Source organism: Pantherophis guttatus, chromosome 3, assembly GCF_059756535.1.
Source record: "Pantherophis guttatus breed Tessera chromosome 3, ASM5975653v1, whole genome shotgun sequence".
Classification (NCBI taxonomy): domain Eukaryota; kingdom Metazoa; phylum Chordata; class Lepidosauria; order Squamata; family Colubridae; genus Pantherophis; species Pantherophis guttatus.
Window position 1 is genome coordinate 13,848,790 of NC_142065.1, and position 19,453 is coordinate 13,868,242.

The window sequence follows — 19,453 nt, forward strand, 5'->3', positions numbered from 1 at the left end:
CATAAAATTCTTGTTTTTATGCTACATTTACTCCATCCTGTACTTCAGTGTGTGGCTTGTAGCATCATTACTTGGACAGAATTATTAGAAAAAGTAGAAATATAGAATAATATCAGAAATATGTACAGCATGGTTATATTTATAAGGTGTGTGAATGTGGTACTTGTTTTAATTTGACGCTGCTCTCCGTTTAAAAGGCTTAGACCTCCTAATACCTAAAGAATGGTTGCTGGAATTGGGTATGTTGAGTTTAATGAAAAGAAGGACTAGGGGTGACATGATAGCAGTGTTCCAATATCTAAGGGCTGCCACAAAGAAGAAGGCAGCAAGCTATTCTCCAAAGCACCTGAAGGCAGGACAAGAAGTAATGGATGGAAACTGATCAAGGAGAAGAACAACGTAGAACTAAGGAGAAATTTCCTGGCAGTTAAAACAATTAGTGGAAAGACTTGGCTCTGGAAGTTGTGAATGCTTCAACACTGAAAGTTTTCAAGAAGAGATTGGACAACCATTTGTCTGAAATGGTATAGGGTTTCCTGCCTGAGCAGGGGGTTGGACTGGAAGACCTCCAAGGTCCCTTCCAACTCTGTTATTCTCTTATTCTGTCATATTGAGATGGTCACCCATTTACTGGGTTCCAACAGTAATCAAAGAGTAATCATTGAAATCAAGAAAGTAATGGTCATAGACCAGCAGATGGAAATACAGGTCACAGTCATTAAAAGAATAGAGGATGCATCTAGGGTAAAGATATAAATAAAATTACGAAAAGCTAGAGGATATAAAAGGTATATGAATGAAAAACAAAGTATACAGGGAGTCCTCAACTTATGAACACAAGTGAGCCCTGTTGTTAAGTGAAATGTTTGTTAAGTGAGTTTTGCCCCATTTTATGACCTTTCTACCCACACTTGTTAAGTAAATCACTGCACTATTAAGTTAGTAACACAGTTAAGTGTTAAGTGAATTGGGTTTCCCCATTGACTTTGCTTGTGAGAAATTTGCAAAAAACGATCACCCGATGCAAGGACACTGCAACCGTCATAAATATGAATCAGTTGCCAAGCATCTGAATTTCAATCATGTGACCATGGGGATGCTGCAAAAGTCATAAATCTTTAAATCTTTAAAATCTGGGTTTGATTCACTATACGGCCAACTCATGTTGTGAATGTTGGGTCAACATGAATATTGTCAGTCCATCTCTTTCTCTCTCTGTGTATGTCACTCTCTTCCCCCACCTCCCACTCTTTTAAAATAACACATCACAGACTAAAAGCGCTATTATCGCCAACGTATCCAGTTTGCTTCACTCTATCTTTCATATGAAAATATCACCCAGTTTCTTCACAAATAGGATGGAAATAAATTGTAAAAACTGGAGGGGGAAAAAAATCTTTACATTCATTCAATGCCAAGGTTGCTACTAGAACTTTCTGTTTCTTCAAAGCTATCTTTCCTTTGAATGTGGATAGAGATGATGAATAGCTAGGGCTATTTTTAGACTCTATCAGATTCAAATGTGATTATTTATAAATCTTTTGCTCTAGCTTTCCATATTAATCTCATGTTTTAGGGGGGAAAAAATCAGTCCAAAAGTCCTTAGGTAAATGAATGTAATGATAAAATAACCCTCAGCAGCTAATAGCATCTAAATGATCAGTGGGTTAAATCTACTCCTGATATCCCCATGGAGAAATAGAATAGAATAGAATAGAATAGAATAGAATAGAATAGAATAGAATAGAATAGAATAGCAGAGTTGGAAGGGGCCTAGGAGGTCTTCTAGTCCAACCCCCTGCTTAGGCAGGAAACCCTACACCACTTCAGACCAGTGGTGGGTTTCAATTTTTTTTTACTACCGGTTCTGTGGGTGTGGCTTGGTGGGTGTGGCAGGGCATGGTTTGGTGGGCGTGGCTTGGTGGGCGTAGCAGGGGAAGGATATTGTAAAATCTCCATTCCCATCCCACTCCAGGGGAAGGATGCTGCAAAATCCCCATTTCCTCCCAATCAGCTGGGACTGGGGAGGCAGAGAATAGATGGGGGTGGGGCCAGTCAGAATTTTTACTACCGGTTCTCCAAAACTGGTCAGAACCTGCTGAAACCCACTTCTGCACTAGAGCATATGCACCAACTACTACTGGTTCTCCAAACTACTCAAAATTTCCACTACCGGTTCTCCAGAACTGGTCAGAACCTGCTGAACCCCACCTCTGCTTCAGACAAATGATTATCCAATCTCTTCTTTAAAACTTCCAGTGTTGGAGCATTCACAACTTCTGGAGGCAAGTTGTTCCACTGATTAATTGTTCTAACTGTCAGGAAATTTCTGCTTAGTTCTAAGTTGCTTCTCTCCTTGATTAGTTTCCACCCATTGCTTCTTGTCCTGCCCTCAGGAACTTTGGAGAAAATAAGTTGATTTCCTCTTCTTTGTGGCAGCCCCTTAGATATAGGAAGACTGTTATCATGTCACACCTAGTGTTTCTTTTCATTATACTTTCATTAAAAAAGGTAGGCCATCATAAGCTGTTGGAGAAAATGCAGATAACAGCAACAGCAGCAGCAGCAACAGCAGCAGCAGCAGCAGCAGCAACAACAACAACAACAGCAATAATAATAATAATAATAATAATAATAATAATAATAATAAGAAGAAGAAGAAGAAGAAGAAGAAGAAGAAGAAGAAGAAGAAGAAGAAGAAGAAGAAGAAGAAGAAGAAGAAGGAGAAACTCAAGATCTTGTGGGACTTTAGGATTCAGACTGACAGGCACTTGATCCATACCACACTTGACATAACAATAGTTGAAAAGAAAAAAGTATGGTTCATTGACATTGCAATACCTGGTGATGCACGGATTGAAAATAAGCAGCAAGAAAAAATCACAAAGTACCGGGATTTGCAAATTGAAGTTGAGCGACTGTGGAAAACGAAATCGTGTGTTGTCCCGATTGTAATTGGAGCCCTTGGAGCAATACCCAAAGGGCTACCCCGCTATTTAGAAATTCTAAATTTGCCGGACTTGAACATTTTGACTCTACAAAAAACCACCTTACTCGGAACAGCTTACATCCTCCGACGATACCTTAACAGTTCCTAGGTCCTTGGTTAGGACTCGAGCTGCTGAGCTATTAACCAGCCTCAAAGGCTGTGAATCTCACTAAAGATTAACCAATAATAATAATAATAATGTCACTCTCCCTCAGCCCTAGGAAGGAGGCAATGGTGAACCACTTCTGAAAAACCTTGACAAGAAAATAGAGATTTGTTCAGGCAGTCTCCGAGAATCAAAAAGATTGAGTGGGAAAAAAAAATGAAATAGAATAAGCTTTTCCCCCGCACCAAAAGAACAATTTTATTTCTGCAAACCATGAGAATTTCAACATACAAAGGCACTGTTATATTTAATGCCCTTGAAGAAGTTGTGATGTACATTACAGTCTGGAGCATATGAAGTTGCCATATGTATCCAAGCCTGTGTACAGAAAGTGGGCTGTAATTTAGCAGGCTAAAATTAGTCATGATTAAATTAAATTCCAGCAATTTCGAAAAGTCTACTTTAATTATGGCTAAGTCTGCATCCAACGCATGATGATAATAATGGAAAAGGTGATTAATATTCAAGTGTAGGGGCTAAGGAATCTTCCATGTCTGTACATGTCTGTTGAAGGTTTCATTCCTATCACATTATTGAATTCACAATTGCTAGACCACAATTTTTTGAATAAGTCATTCTCGGTTTGATTTGACCAGTAGTCTAAGCCATAAAGCATGGAACAAAACCAACAATCATTGGCTTTCGGTCAGGGTTAAGAAATCAGGAATCAGGGTTGTTCAAATGAGTACAATTTCTATGGAGATTCTCAGTCATTCAGGTCATGGTTGTCCCAAAGGAGTTTTTTCAAGAGGCAACTGGACTTTCTGGTTTTTCTTTGAAGACGTTTCACTTCTCATCCAAGAAGCTGAAGAAGAGAGTACAAGTTTATTCCATGGTACCCAGTGGTGGGTTCCTCCCGGTGGGTTCCTCCCAGTTCCGCCCAGTTCCGCCAAGCCAGTAGCAGTGATGATATGATGGTTCTGCCCCCCCTTACCTTTTATTTGCCCCCATCCCCAATCTATTGCTGCCTCCTGAGTCCCAGCCGATCGGCTAGAAGAAAAAAACCTGTTTAAACTCTTGCCACGGGGCTTCAAAGGGCTGCCCTACAGCTGATAAGTGTTAAAAGGCAGTGTGGTGGTAGACCGGTGCCTCCAAGAACAAATGAGTACACCGGTGCCTGCAAAAACAAATGAGTAGACCAGTGCCTGCAAAAAATAAATGGGTAGACCAGTGCCTCTAAAACCAAATGAGTAGACTGGTACAGCTCTGCAAGCAGTTAAAAGCCTGGTAGACCAGTACCTCTGCTAAATCCTAAAGAATTGTCACATGACCATCAAGCCATGCCCACAAAATAAGCCACGCCTACAGAATCAGTAGTAAAAAAATTTTACTACCCACCCCTGATGGTACCGCTAAACAAGAATCTGAACTATAGGTAGTCCTTGATTTACAACAGTTCATTTAGTGACGGTTCGAAGTTACAATGGCACTGAAAAAAGTTTTTCACACTTATGACCATTGCAGCATCCCTATGGTCACATGATGGGCACTCAGATGCTTGACAACTGGTTCATATTTATGACGGTTTGCAGTGTCCCTGGATCCTGTGGCCTTCTTTTGCAACCTTCTGACCAGCAAATTCAATGGGGAAGACAGATTCACTCAACAACTATGTTACTAATTTAACAACCACCGTGATTCACTTAACAACTGTGACAAGAAAAGTAAAATGAGGCAAAACTCACTTCACAAATTTCTCACTTAGCAACATAAATCCTGGGCTCAATTGTGGTCATAAGTCGAGGACTACCTGTACTAATGATGAAGGCAAAATTGGCAGTAGATAAGAGAAGAGAAGGGGACGTGGTGACTCAGTGGCTGAGACACTGAGCTTGTCGATCAAAAGGTCGGCAGTTCAGCGGTTCGAATCCCTAGTGCTGCGTAACGGGGTGAGCTCCAGTTACTTGTCCCAGCTTTTGCCAACCTAACAGTTTGAAAGCACATAAAAATGCAAGTAGAAAAATAGGGACCACCTTTGGTGGGAAGGTAACAGTGTTCTGTGCGCCTTTGGCATTTAGTCATGCCGGCCACATAACCACGGAGACGTCTTCGGACAGGGGACATGATTGGCTCTTCGGCTTTGAAATGGAGATGAGCACCGCCCCCTAGAGTCAGGAACGACTAGCACATATGTGTGAGGGGAACCTTTACCTTTACCTTTAAGAGGAGAGAATTCAAGAAGGGCTGGACTTCTTGTCGGTGCAAAGGGATTCCAAAGTGATGGTCGTAAAATGGGGCCAAAACTCACTTAACAAATATCTCACTTAACAACAGAGAAAATTTGGGCTCAGTTGTGGTCGTAAGTTGAAGACTATCTATATACAACATTACTAACACCGAGTGTCACTCTTGAAATCTGTCAGATTCAAAAAGCAGTTCTTCCTACAGGTAATCCTTGATTTATAACCATTCCTTTAATGACATGACAACAACACTGAAGAAAGTGACTTACAACTGTTCCTCACACTTACGACTGTGGTAGGATTCCCATACTCATGTGATCAAAAATGTATTAACAATGGTTGCAGACTTCCACAAGTCTCTTGTGATTTTGTCATTTGTGACCTTCTTGGTTGGCTTCTAATAATCAAAATCAATAGGCAGAACTGGATTTGCTTAATGAAAACTTGATTCACTTAACAATCTTGGCAAAAAGGTCATAAAATTGGGTGTGGCTCACTTAACAACTGTCTTGTTCAGCAGTAGCAATTCTGATCTCAATTGTTGTCATAAGTCAAGGACTACCTGTATATCAAAAGATATCTCCCTGTTTTTCAGCTTATAGCTAGCTTCGTGTATTTATTCATCAACAGGGAAGTCTTGTTGCTGGAAAATCAAGTGCCTCATTTTTTCCCAATAAATCACCAGCACGCTGACATTCAGACAAGCTTGGATTAAAAACAAATGCAACCCAATGACAAGAGTATTGCACAGAGCTATAAACTATGATAGAGGTCTCAATTATATACCAGTTCTGGGGTAATAACCATCAAATAATCAATACTTAGTTAAATCACTGAGCATTAAATATTCTACAGAGGCTACAAAAATCCTGAAATTTATCTAAACATTGTTTCTTGGGTTTAAACAACTGAAACATTAGCATAAAGAATGATAGTCATGACTTCCAGCCAATATATCTGTGTGTTTATGTTTGTGCCTTTGTATGTATATCTCCCTGTGTATATATTGTGTGTATGTATGTACTCTCTCACACAATTATCTGTCTGTCTGTCTGTCTGTCTGTCTGTCTGTCTATCTATCTATCATCTCAATCATCTATCATCTCTCTCTCTCTCTCGTCTATCATCTATCATCTATCTATCTATCTATCTATCTATCTATCTATCTATCTATCATCTCAATCATCTATCATCACCTCTATCATCTATCTATTATTTCTCTCTGTTTCTCTCTCTCTCTCTCTGTCTCATCTCAATCATCTATCATCTCTCTCTCTCTCTCTCTCTCATCTCTCATCTATCTATCTATCTATCTATCTATCTATCTATCTATCTATCATCTCAATCATCTATCATCATCTCTATCATCTATCTATTATCTGTCTCTCTCTCTCTCTCTCTCATCTACTTGTCTATATGCATACATATTGACATAAAAAATATAAATTATATGAAAGTTCAGGGCAGACCCTATTTATTACATAAATTACATTAAATGTAATTAATGTATAAAACACATTGTAATTGGCTTTTGGGACCTGATTTTAGCTATGCCATATAATTTATGTTCTTATATACCAAGACAAGTATGACAAACAATGAGTTTTTGAAATTATTGCTGTTGTGGCTAAGGGAAGCTCAACAGGCAGATTTTACAATCCCATCTTTCTACAGCACAGCTGTTGAATCTGCTATTGTTGCCTGGATTAGTAGATCTTTGATCTTTAAGATAAAAATATCTGTATCAACTTGTTTGACTCCCACGTAACATATATCTGGATGAAAGGAGTCTGCCTTTTTTTTTTCTTTCCTTATGAATCTTTTGACATCTTAAAAGAGACTTTGTTTAATTTATAATAACAGCAATATTTTAAAATGGGTGAAATAAAGCTTCACATTGTATTGATCTTTTTCTCAATGATTAGCATTGATTTTAACAGAAAAAAAATATGGCTTGCATATATTTTATATGTAGTTCATAAGTTCATAAGGAACCCACTTAAGTTTGGCTGTCCACCTATTTATTTATTTCATAATAGCTTTATTATATTTTTTTTAAACAAGAAAGGCAAAACTAACAGAAAGTAATAATTAGGATAAACAAAACATAGAAAAAGAGAACATAGTTACATGGAAAACTACATGGAATATTTTTTTAATGGCTTCTAGCTTTCTTTTACCAGTTATACAGTAAGTATAAATTTAAATTGATATCTTCCTTTAAGATTACAGTATAATTTCATTTTTTAAAATTATCAACATTTTTCCTAGTCATCAAGTCCATATACCATAATTTCATTTTTCTGTTTCACGCAAAAAGTCCAAAAGGCATTAAAATTAATCATATTACCTACTTATTTATGAAAACTATCATAACTGGACTACAAAAATTCAGGCAAATAGTTACTTTTCTGAATTATAACTCATGAGCAGATCTTTGTGTTGTAGGTAATATTAACCTTTTAAGCATGAAACGTTTCTCTGGAACTATGGAAAATAGAACCCTTCAGTAATGGAACATTCTTTCAAAAGTGTGGAGATTCATCATAGAAATTGCTTTTAAGTTTGAGATTGGAATCTGGAAAACTGCCTGATGGGTGTTTGGTCCTGTGGAAAAACAGAAAATTCTGGACTTTTCTGGAATCTTCTATTCATCAAATGTACGTTTTTGCTCATTCCTGTTTTCTACCTTAAAATGATATAGCACTGTCAAACAGTTTAATGCCCAGAATTTATGGAATTGTGATGAAAGACTGATATTGATATCTTATTATTTCTTCCATATTGTCATAATTTATGGCAAGGCTGCACTCTGGACATTTTTGTCATGAAATTAGATATACTCAAGACTACACCTGTTATCAAAGACTGTTAGAGCTATTAACCCAATACTTCCATTTGATCTCAATCTTGGGTATGATATAGCAAGATTACGAGAAGCAATTTTCTTTTACAGTTTCCCAATTCCAGAATATTCTCAGCGTGTTTTCCCTCTAGATATCTACTAGGTTACAACTTCTATTATTTATAGCCAGAAAGAGCTACGTTGGGGAACATTGCTCCACAGGGAATCTGGCCAATGTTAAATACAAACTTATTTCATTTATCCATCCAGATTTTTTTAGTGGCTAGTCCAACAACTTTTTCTCTTCTCTGTTTTGAAGATGTTTATATTCTACTTATTTATCTATTCTGATGGTTTTGTTTTTCAGTTTCTATGGTGCCTTAGGCAGAGTTTCTTTTAAGGAAAAGCACTCAAGAAGTGCATAAAATCGATATGTAAGGAGTTAGAACAAAGGAAATATGTCAGAACGCTATGTATTCAGTGTTGGCACAGGCAAAATTGACTAATGCACCAGAGCTCTAAGGTAAAAGCAGATTTAGAATATCAGAAATACATGTTCATTTTATAGTAAAGGATGAGAAAATGAAAGTACAGAGATATTACCCTTTAAGCCCTCATCTGCTCTTGTTGCATTCACTTATGTCTCCAATTTAGATTCTTTTGGAGCCCCCATAGTTTCTTTGTTAATTATCCATTTCCCCCCCACTGCTTTGCTTTTTCATTTAATTTGAGAGAAAGCGATGTTTTTAAAGATCGCTTATGCCCCCAAGACAGCCATTTTTCTATTTCTGTAATAACACTTTAACTCTCCTCGAGTCACAGATTGCTTCTTGCATATTTTTTCTTCTCAAATATGTATTTTGTCACCGAAGATCCGTACTTTTCATTGGTTGCTTCACGAAGATTAATCTGAGGTAAAAGAAAAATCTAATTTGTCCATAGTAAAGCTAGATATTTTCACACAAATTAAGAAGTTTTGAAAACAGGAGTATTCAAGAGTATAAGAGCCTTGGTAGTACAGTGGTCTAAGGCACCCTGTTATTAAGCTGGTTATTAAGACCAGCTGCCTGCAATTACTGCAGGTTTGAATCTCGCCAAGGCTCAAGGTTGACTCCATCCTTCCTTCCATCCTTTCTAAGGTAGGTAAATTGAGGACCCAGTTTGTGAGGGCAATAAGCTGACTTTGTATAAATATACAAAAGAATGAAAGCTATTGCTTAGCGCATTGTAAGCCGCCCTGAGTCTCTGGAGAAGGGCGGCATATAAATCAAAATTAAAAAAAAAAAGAGTATTCAACTAGATTACTATAAAACATTAAATAAGCCACAGTTAAAATAAGCCATGACCTACTGTAATGATTGAACCCAATTATTCAAAGACAAAATGAGGGGTCTTTGATGCTCTCTGAGCTTGCTTGTTTCCTTGCAGATGTTTCATTACCCTAACTAGATAAAATCATCAGTGCTAGTCCCCTCATTTCAATCCTGACCTACATATATTCTCCTTTATTGTTCTCAAAGACCAAAATCAAGAAATCTCATCTTAGGAGCCAAATATTGGTGACTAGGAAAAATAGGTTGAGAACTTTCATTTTAGATGTGGAACTGATTTGAATGAAAATTTGTCATAGACATTTCAATTAACAGGGAAGACATTTAGAGTAGAATTGAAGATTGTTGGTACTCTTTGAGCCTGGTTATTTTCTTACAGATATTTCATTACAAAAGTAGGTAACATGATCAAAAGCAGGTAACAATATAGTTCGCTAGTGAAACATCTCCAAGAAAACAATCAAGCTCAGAGAGCACCAAGGACGCCACAGTTCAACCCTGAGTTACAAATATTCTCTTCTATCGGTACTATAGAATTTATTTCATATTTCTTTTCCTGTGGTGTATCTGTTCTGCCCCAGCTACAGAAGCCAAGAAATGTAGCACACACAAAACTCCGAACAACTCCGTTTACTACAAACAGTCTTTTTTCAAATGCAGGCTATTACTACAAATGTCCTTAACAGCCTTCCAGGAATTCCAAAGATTAGATAAAGGCTTACAAGAGTTGGCAATTAGCCCAGAAACCAGGTTTACAAGGAAAAGTCACTCTCAAATGCGACCAGACGAACATGTGTTGTTTCCTGCAACGTTTGCCAGCTGTGTGCAAATTTAAATAGGCTAAGGGAGTGGCCAATTAGCCCCAAGCCTTACACTCGAGGAGACCTCCTCCTGAGTAACCACTCCTGCCTTTTGGCAGCCCTGCGTGCTCGTGCATTGAGAAGAGGCTCCTCCACTTCACTCTCTTCACTTGAAGGAGCCTCTAGAGGTTCTGAAGACCCTGGCTGAATCTCTGCCTCTGGCACCACATCTTCTTCAGCCTCCTCGCTGTCCGACTCGAGTGCCGGCTGCACAGGCTGCTGGCGTGACACCACACCAGCCTCCTCGTCGTCGGGATCAGCAACAATCTGCGCAGGCCGCTGGCGGGCCACAACAGTATTGTTATGTATTTGTGATAAAGATATAGACTGTAGAATTGTAGTATGTTGAAAATTTTTCTGCATTTTTTTTTACTATACTTAAATTGGATGAAAAAGATACCATTTCTTCCTCCTAACCCAATGACAAAAATTTCTGTGAATTTCATGGGTGAACTGTGGAAACATTATTGATGAAGTGTACAGTGATATACAGTATCGTTCTTTTCACAATCATTTCTTCCAGAGCATTCAGAAGAGTAAGTCAAGATGGGAACCATAACAATGTAAAACATGACTTTTTTTTTTAAAGGATGGCTTTGATTGTGTGATCAAGGCTGCCATCTTGGTTATGATTCATCCAGTGGGTTACAGCCATTTTGGCTTCTGGAGGTTTTTGAAAAAGTCAAGGAAAAAGTTCAATAGGATTTTTTTTCCACCAGAGTTTTTTCAAATTGGAGCAGCGCAGGAGATTCCAGAGTGATTGAGAGAGGCATAAAAAAAAATAGAACAGCAATGGCATAGTCTATATCTTTATCACAGCTACTCCACAAGAAAAGAAATATAAAATAAATTATGTAGTACCGTGTTTCCCAAAAAATAAGACCCTGTCTTATATTTTTTTGAACCCTGAAATAAGCGCTTGGCCTTATTGCCATGCACTCAAAAGCCCGATTGGGTTTATTATCAGGGGATGTCTTATTTTGGGGGAAACAGGGTGGTGATAAAAGATAATATTTATAGGTCAGAGTTGAACTATTGCATCCTTGATGCTATCCAAATTTGGTTGTTTTCTTGGAGATATTTCATTACCAAACTATACTACGCTGATGATGTTACCTAGTTTGGTAATGAAATGTCTGCATGAAAACAATGAAGTTCAAAGCGCACCAAGGACCCTAAATCCTGTAGTGTAGGGAATGAGGTAGATGACCTCATGGGTTCCGTTTATCTTTCATGCATTATAACAATGCAAACCATTCCATTATAAAAAGCTTACTGAAAATGAATACATACATCTAGGGCAATAACAGACAATGTCCGACAGTTTTTAAAATTTGCATGTGGGGGAAGGGAATGGGTGGGAACATGTGTCAGGGGAGGGGAGCTCATATAAAATAAATTGATGTGGTGTATTTAAATGATGGAAAATGCAAGTTTTATATCAAGCCCTATTAACACAATCCAGAATCATGAGAACAGATTTATTATTTATATTGCACACTAAAAGTTATCTGTAAAGGAAATTGTGCAAGATGTAGTAAATTAGACCCAAACTGAATTATAAATTGGGATTAAGCTATATGCCGCCACAAATAATTAATAAGCCATCACAATTTAAAATTTTACTTTCAATTCTTGAAAGTTCACAAAGAAGTTCAGAAGCCTCCCAGAAAGATTGAGCCCCACTTTGTAGAATTGTCCTTTCATGGATTTGTGTGGGGATGTTCTCGGAATCCAGTAAAAAAATAGAAAGAATTGTTCTAAATATGGCAGACAAGAAACAGGTGGACATTTCAGCCTTACCATTCTCAGCAAGTCTCGAGGTGGAGGAGGAGGAAAAGGAGGAGGAGGAGAAGGAGAAGGAGAAGGGGAAGGAGAAGGAGAAGAAGAGAAAGGAGAAGGAGGAGAAGAAGAAGGAAGAGGAGGAGGAGGAAGAGAAGAGGAGGAGGAGGGGGGAAGAAGAAGGAGAAGGAGAAGGAGAAGGAGAAGGAGAAGAGGAGAAGGAGGAGGGGGAGGAGAGGAGGAGAAGAAGAGGAGGAGGAACTACTTTTCTCTTTTTGGACTGAAATGGAGACACCTAAGACCAACAGTCTTCTAGTCAGAAGGAAGTAGAACCAAGAGGACTCCCTTGCTTGCTATTTCTACAAGGTCACTAGGATAAAAGACACAATTTAGAGTGAATGCTTCTGGAAGAATGACTTACAATGGGGTTTGATGCCATATCCCTTCCTAGAAGAGTTAAAGAGGTGACATCTCATAGAAATCATCAGATGCTCAAAGAACATCTAGATGATACTTCTTGCCAAATTGCCTTTTTTACCACTGACACCCCCCCCCCCTTCCCCAGGCTATTCTCCATTACTGAACTAGTTCTGAGTTCTTCCTGGATTTAGCATTTTATTGTAGCCCATTTCCTTGACTTGTTGCTACCTGGAGATAAGACAATTACTACCGCCGCTGCTGTTGTTTTTAATAATCCTTCATTAAGCTATAACACAGTACTAAGAATAAGGAAAAAGAATCAAATCTTGTTTGCTCTTTGTACCTTGTCATTCTTTGATGAAGAAATGATGGTAACAATAGCAATGAAATAAGATAATCTTATCTTGAAAAAGTCAAGCCCAAGCATGAGGCTGAGGATTGTGATTGTTGTTGCATTTCCCTGTCCACAGACATATAGACCCATCCAAAGATTTAATAAGTTTATCTGAAAGCACAATTCTGAGATTACTTGTTATTGTTTCCATTTCAAGTGTCGTGTGGTATTATTTGAATAAAACTGCTTCTGACTGAATGAAGAATATAGTTCCTTAGTGGCCAGGAGCCACAATTCATTTGAATATCTGATAATTTGAGAATAAAACTTCCAGGTTAGTAGAAAGTGTTTCGAGTTTTGGCACTGAATAATGATCCACAAAAAGCAATGCATCTCCAGGCTCCATTCACTGACATATTATAGTGCTATTCATTTCCTTTAGGACTATTTCTACAGGAATACAAAAATATTCCTACAGGAAGAGTGTGCTGCAGCTACCAAAAAAGCCAACACACTCCTAGGCTACATTAATAGAGGGATAGAATCAAGATCACGTGAAGTGTTAATACCACTTTATATTGATAAGACCACACTTGGAATATTGCATCCAGTTTTGCATGTTGAGGCTCTAGAAAGAGTGCAGAGAAGAGCAACAAAGATGATTAGGGGACTGGAGGCTAAAATGTATGAAGAACGATTGCAGGAACTGGGTATGTCTAGTTTAATGAAAAGAAGGACTAGGGGTGACATGACAGCAGTGTTCTATTATCTAAGGGGCTGCCACAAAGAAGAGGGAGTCAGTCTTTTCTCCAAAGCACCTGAAGGCAAAACAAGAATGGGTGGAAACTAATCAAGAGAGAAGCAAGCTAGAACCAAGGAAAACATTAGAACAATTCATCTGTCAATCCTGAAGCTAGCCTGACTGAAGCCATTTTGGCTTCACACTGCAGCTGAGGGATAGGAAGTGGGGGATTTGAGATAGTGGAGATTTTGTAGCCAAAACAAAATACTTTCTCTTGGAAACCAAGGATCTTCTCAAACCTGGTCAGAGGAAGGCGGAGTGATGCTATCCGGTTGTCAGACTGCACGTTGATTGGACCATGTGACTGATTGTTTTGAGAAAGTATAAAATATTTTACTTTTAATTAGGTGAAAATCGCAGGAGTCTTCAGAGTCGGTTTTCACCAGATATGTGCCAATATGATATTTCCAGTAAAAGTATTCTTTGAGGAATTGAATTGCCTCAGAGTCTTGCTTGCCATCGATTTATTACTTGGAAACCTGACATAATAAGTAGAACAACGTGCCTCCAGAAGTTGTGAGTGCTCCAAAACTGGAGGTTTTTGGACAACAATTTATCTGAAATGATTTAGGATTTCTATATCTATTCCTACTGTATATATATTTGCTTGAACAAGGGGTTGGACTAGAAGACCTCCAAAGTACCTTCCAACTCTGTTTTTCTGTTATTTATAGAAACAACTCACCTCGGTATTGTGGATATGAGGAACACAAATATAAGTACTCTGGCAAGAGAACCTGGTAATCATTGGTCAGGATTCGGATGCTTCAGAATATTTCTCTGAATTCTGAAAGCTTGCATCATTTCCCTCATACTGGAATTACCTCCATACATTACACGTCCACCCTATCTAACTAATTCGACAGTTACTTCTTTATCTGTAATTGCTGATGGTGTTAGACATCAGGAAAAGGTCTTTTCCCTTCAATGTGAACTTTCAAAGTGCTGAGCTCAGCAAAGGAGCTCAAATTCTCTTTCAAGTGCAAAGCAAAATTGGCCTGAATATCAATATTCTATCTCTCGGTCTTGGTGGATCACCTGATTCCAGCAGGAGGGGAGACCAAGAAGTTCTGCTGAATATTAGGTTTTGGGTTTTTTTGCACAGGGAAACTGCCCCCTTGAATCACCTTAAGAGGCAAAAATTAGCTTTGGTGGCAAAGATAAATCCCATGCTTTTCCCAGCCATATTTAAGAACTTAATTCAAAATAAATTCCAAGAATGGTATAGAATTGCTGCATGCATAATTATGATTATTTATCTGCCATTCGCCGTGACTGATCAAACCAAAGAGCCTATATTCAAGCAGGGGAAATATGTAGGCTATGAGCAAAATCAACAAGATGTATTTGGAACAGGCAGAGAAATTAAGTAGTAATTTTAGTGGTGATATTTCTATACCTCTCTAAAAAAAAAAAAAAAAAAAACCAGAACAAGGGCTTCCATAACTGGGTTTTAAACAGCCAGGCAATCATTAAATAGCAGAAAAGAGTTAGGAATAATTTTACACACTGTGCTTACACATAATTCTTACAGAATTATATGAGGATTGAAAGATTCAATAAAAATCATGGCCATCCTTGAGAAAAATCCCTACAAAACGGTTGTTCATTTGAAAATGATATTCCCAACCATTCATTTATTTCATGAAATTGTTTTTGTTTTAAAGTAAATAAATAGACTAATGCTATAGTATTTGAGGGGCTGCCACAAAGAAGAGGGAGTCAAGCTGTTCTCCAAAACACCCGAGGGCTGGACAAGAAGCAATGGTTGGAAACTAATCAAAGAGAGAAGCAACCTGGAATTAAGGAGAAACTTAATTAAGGAGGACAATTAACCAGTGGAGCAGCTTGTCTTCAGAAGGCGTGGGTGCACTATCACTGGAGTTTTTTTTTTTTTTTTAAATATATATTTTATTAATTTTTAAACAAACAAAAAACAAAAGCATAAATACAAAAATACAAAAATACAAAGAAGAAAATTTTTGTGCAGAACTGTGATCTTTTACACGACATATCACTACTCAGTTCTTATACTCTATGCCCGTGATGGCGAACCTATGGCACGGGTGCCACAGGTGGCCCACGGAGCCATATCTGTGGGCACGTGAGCGTTGCCCTACCTCAGTCCAGCACGCATGTGCATGCTGGCCAGCTGATTTTCAGGCCTTCTGGGCCCACTGAAAGTTGGGAAATGAGCTGTTTCCAGGCCTCCGGAGGGCCTCCAGGGGGGTGGGGAAGGCTGCTTTCGCCTTCCCCAGGCTCCTAGAAAGGCTCTGGAGCCTGGGGAGGGCAAAAAAATGGGCCTACTGGGCCCACCGTGCCATCGCGTGCCAAAAGCGGGGGGAGAGCGGGGGGGTTCACACGTGCATGCATGGGGGGATGGGGCGCATTGAATTATGGGTGTGGGCCCACACACGCACAATCCCCCCCACTACCTCCGCTTTTGTCACGCAATGGCAAAAAGGTTAGCCATCACTGCTCTATGCACTTTGTTTCATCAAATTCTATTATATCTGAATCCATTTTATTTTTCTGTTTTCAATCCATTTGTACCATTTCTCCCATGATACATAATACTCCAAGTCTGTCATTCCTTTCAATTCCAATGTTAGTTTGTCCATTTCAGCGCAATCAAAGATTTTTTTGATTATTAAGTCATCGGAGGGCGTCTTTGCATTCTTTCAACATTGCGCAAAGGCCAATCTGTTATATGTAGGATCATATGTCTTGTTTTTTTTATCATAAGTTTTTTTCAATATCCCCAGAAGGAACAGTTCCGGTGTATATTCCAGTTGAACTCCGGTTATTTCCTTCAACCAATTATTTATTTTTTTCCAATATTTTTTTTGATTCTGAACACAGCCACAATGAGTGATCACTGGAGGTTTTTAAGAAGATTAGACAGTCACTTGTCTGAAATGGTATAGGTTCTCCTGCTTGAGCAGGGGACTAGACTAGAAGACCTCTAAGGTCCCTTACAGCTCTATTCTATTCAATTTTTTAAAAGAAAGATTATTTATTTTATTTATTTATTTTATTTGTCAAGAACGCATTTGGTAATAAGTATAAGCATGGATTGAATACATAAAATAGGTACAAATAGAAGAAACATTAGGACAGGGACGGTAGGCACGCTGGTGCTGTTATGCACACCCCTTACAGACCTCTTAGGAATGGGGTGAGGTCAACAGTAGACAGTCTTAGGTTAAAATTTTGGGGGTTTGGGGATAATTCAGAGGCAAGATTGCAAAGGAATTCCATCCAGAATTGCTTCACAACAACATGTTGTGATTTGCCAAAGTAGACTTTTCGCATTGGAGAGACAGAGTTCTCACCTCCCCATATTAGAAGTAGTATCTAGTAGTATCTTGTAGTAGCAGTCATATTTCTACTAGTAGAAATCAGTGATTTTGGACTGACAGCCTACCTATAAGTAGATCTGGTTGACTTAGGCTGATCTTAAAAAGCTAAGCATAGAATAAAGCTGGTTAGTACCAGGATGAGAGACCACCAGGTGATCCCAGAGCTATACACTAGATTGAGAAGTTGAAAACAGAATCTGGAAACAAGAAGAGGCTATCCAGTTCTGTACTGTTGCTAAGAAAAAAACTTCACACACATGTCCATCACCTCACTAGAAGCTGAACTCAGAGGAGATTTTATTAAAGACAGGTGTGCATTTCTGCCATATTCAGCTTTGAGATGTCATTACTGTAACTCTCTGGATTTAGCAGAATCTTGAATATGACAAGATCAGCTTCTTGGTTTATGCTGACCTTTGAAAGTGACAGTCATTTCACAAAAACCCCAGTGTTGCTTTCATAATGGAAGCAGGTGATTGAGTGGCATTCGGGTATACTGTTTGATGACATACTACTTGTAGGTTCCTGCCTTCTAACGCAACATTAAATCAACATTCTGAAATATCTTTTATGTCTGTCACATAAGCCAGGTTCTTGTTACTTCTGACACCATTTAAAGCAGATTAGTTGAAAAGAATAGAAGCTTTTAGGTGAAATTGACAGTAGTGGCCAAAATTGTGGAAACCTTTTGGGAAAAGTGTATTTTCTAAAACTAGCTAATAACACCGCTTTTTTTTTTTTTGAGTAGTGCCATAAAATTATATGTCAATGGAAAGATAATTTAATCAAGAATGTAATGCAATAACTTTTATGAAGGATTTGCTATTAGAATAGCAGCTACAGTATAAAGAAGAAAAGTGAAACACGTAGAAAAAAATGAGAGAGAAAAATTATCACCGTAGAAAAAATGAGATATACAAAAATTATCACCGTGTCAGTTAATACTTAGTTGGGCAACCTTTAGCATGAATTACGGCCTTACAACGTCTTCCCATGGAGTGAACCAAGTCTTTTAGTTCTGCAGCTGTTATTCTTGTGACCCAGGCACAAGTAGGTAGTAATCGACACAAACAGTTCCAAAACAAACAGACTTTATTAGAACAGCTGAGAATTAACTCATTCTCAGCGTAATCCGAACTAAATTAAAACAAACTCTTCATAACACAAATTCTTCAGTCTAATCACCATCCTTGGTATAATTAGGCAAACTGCCACAAAGGCTTCTCTTGGCAAAAGTTCAAAAGCAGAAGACGCCGACAAGAGATAGGTGTAGCAATACTATCAACATTGTTTTCCGACAAAGAGCCCAAGAGCCGTTGCTGGTCTTTTAAGCCTTATGGGAGGGGCCAATCATCTCTTGGCCCTACTCCCAAGTCGTCCTCTTTGCTTTAGCTGCTTTTGCCTTCTGGCAGCTCTTCTCATATGTGCACTAGGAACAGGCTCCTCCTGTTCCTCTGCCTCTCTACTGTCAGCCTCTGGAGGCTCCGGAGTCCGAACATCACTCCCTGATGGCCCTGGACCCATCTCTGCCTCTGACACAGAACCCTCATCCGGGCCTTTCCCAGCCTCCAGGACTGGCCCATGTTCTTCCTCAGCCTCATCGCTGTCCGACTCCGCTGCCAGCTCCGCAGGCTGCTGGCGAACCACAAGTTATAATGTGAAACCAAGATTGAATGATTGCTTCTATTAACTGGGTTTTATTGCTGGGGTCGCTTCTGACTAACAAGTTTCTTTAGTCGGCTCCATAGATTTTCAATTGGGTTAAGGTCTGGGCTATTCCCAGGCCATTCCAGCAGTAGAATAGGATTATCTTGAAACTCCAAAAAAAAAAAAAAAGTGTTATTAGTCATCAAACCTCAAAAATACACTTTTCCCAAATAGTTTCCACAATTTTGGCCACTACTGTAGTGAAGATACTGACTGCATCAGAGTGGACTCATGTCCATTTTAAATTTAATAATAACTTTCAAGAAGTTGAGATGTTAAAACCAAAGAAAAGGAAAATAGTTTCCATGTGTGATGGCTTCCAATTACTAATGTCAGATAACCATGACCAAACCATCTGCTTGTACATTATTTGAAGGAGAGATGGATTTTTCTTTCCAACATTCAATTAAAGCATTTCTCAGTTTAATAAAATTATATATTATAGCATTTTTATCCCGCTCTTCAGCCAAAAAGGCTTTCAGACTAGCTTGCATATAATCAGATTTGCAAGTTAAAAGCCATGACATGGAAAGAAAATGAGATAGAGAGAAAAAGGGGTAAAAGCAAATGTCGGACTCTGTTCTTAAAGCTAAATACAGGTTTTTAATTACAGTGAATGATGAGGAATGATAGTGGTCAATTTGATACAGATTAGAGACAACCCAAAGGAAC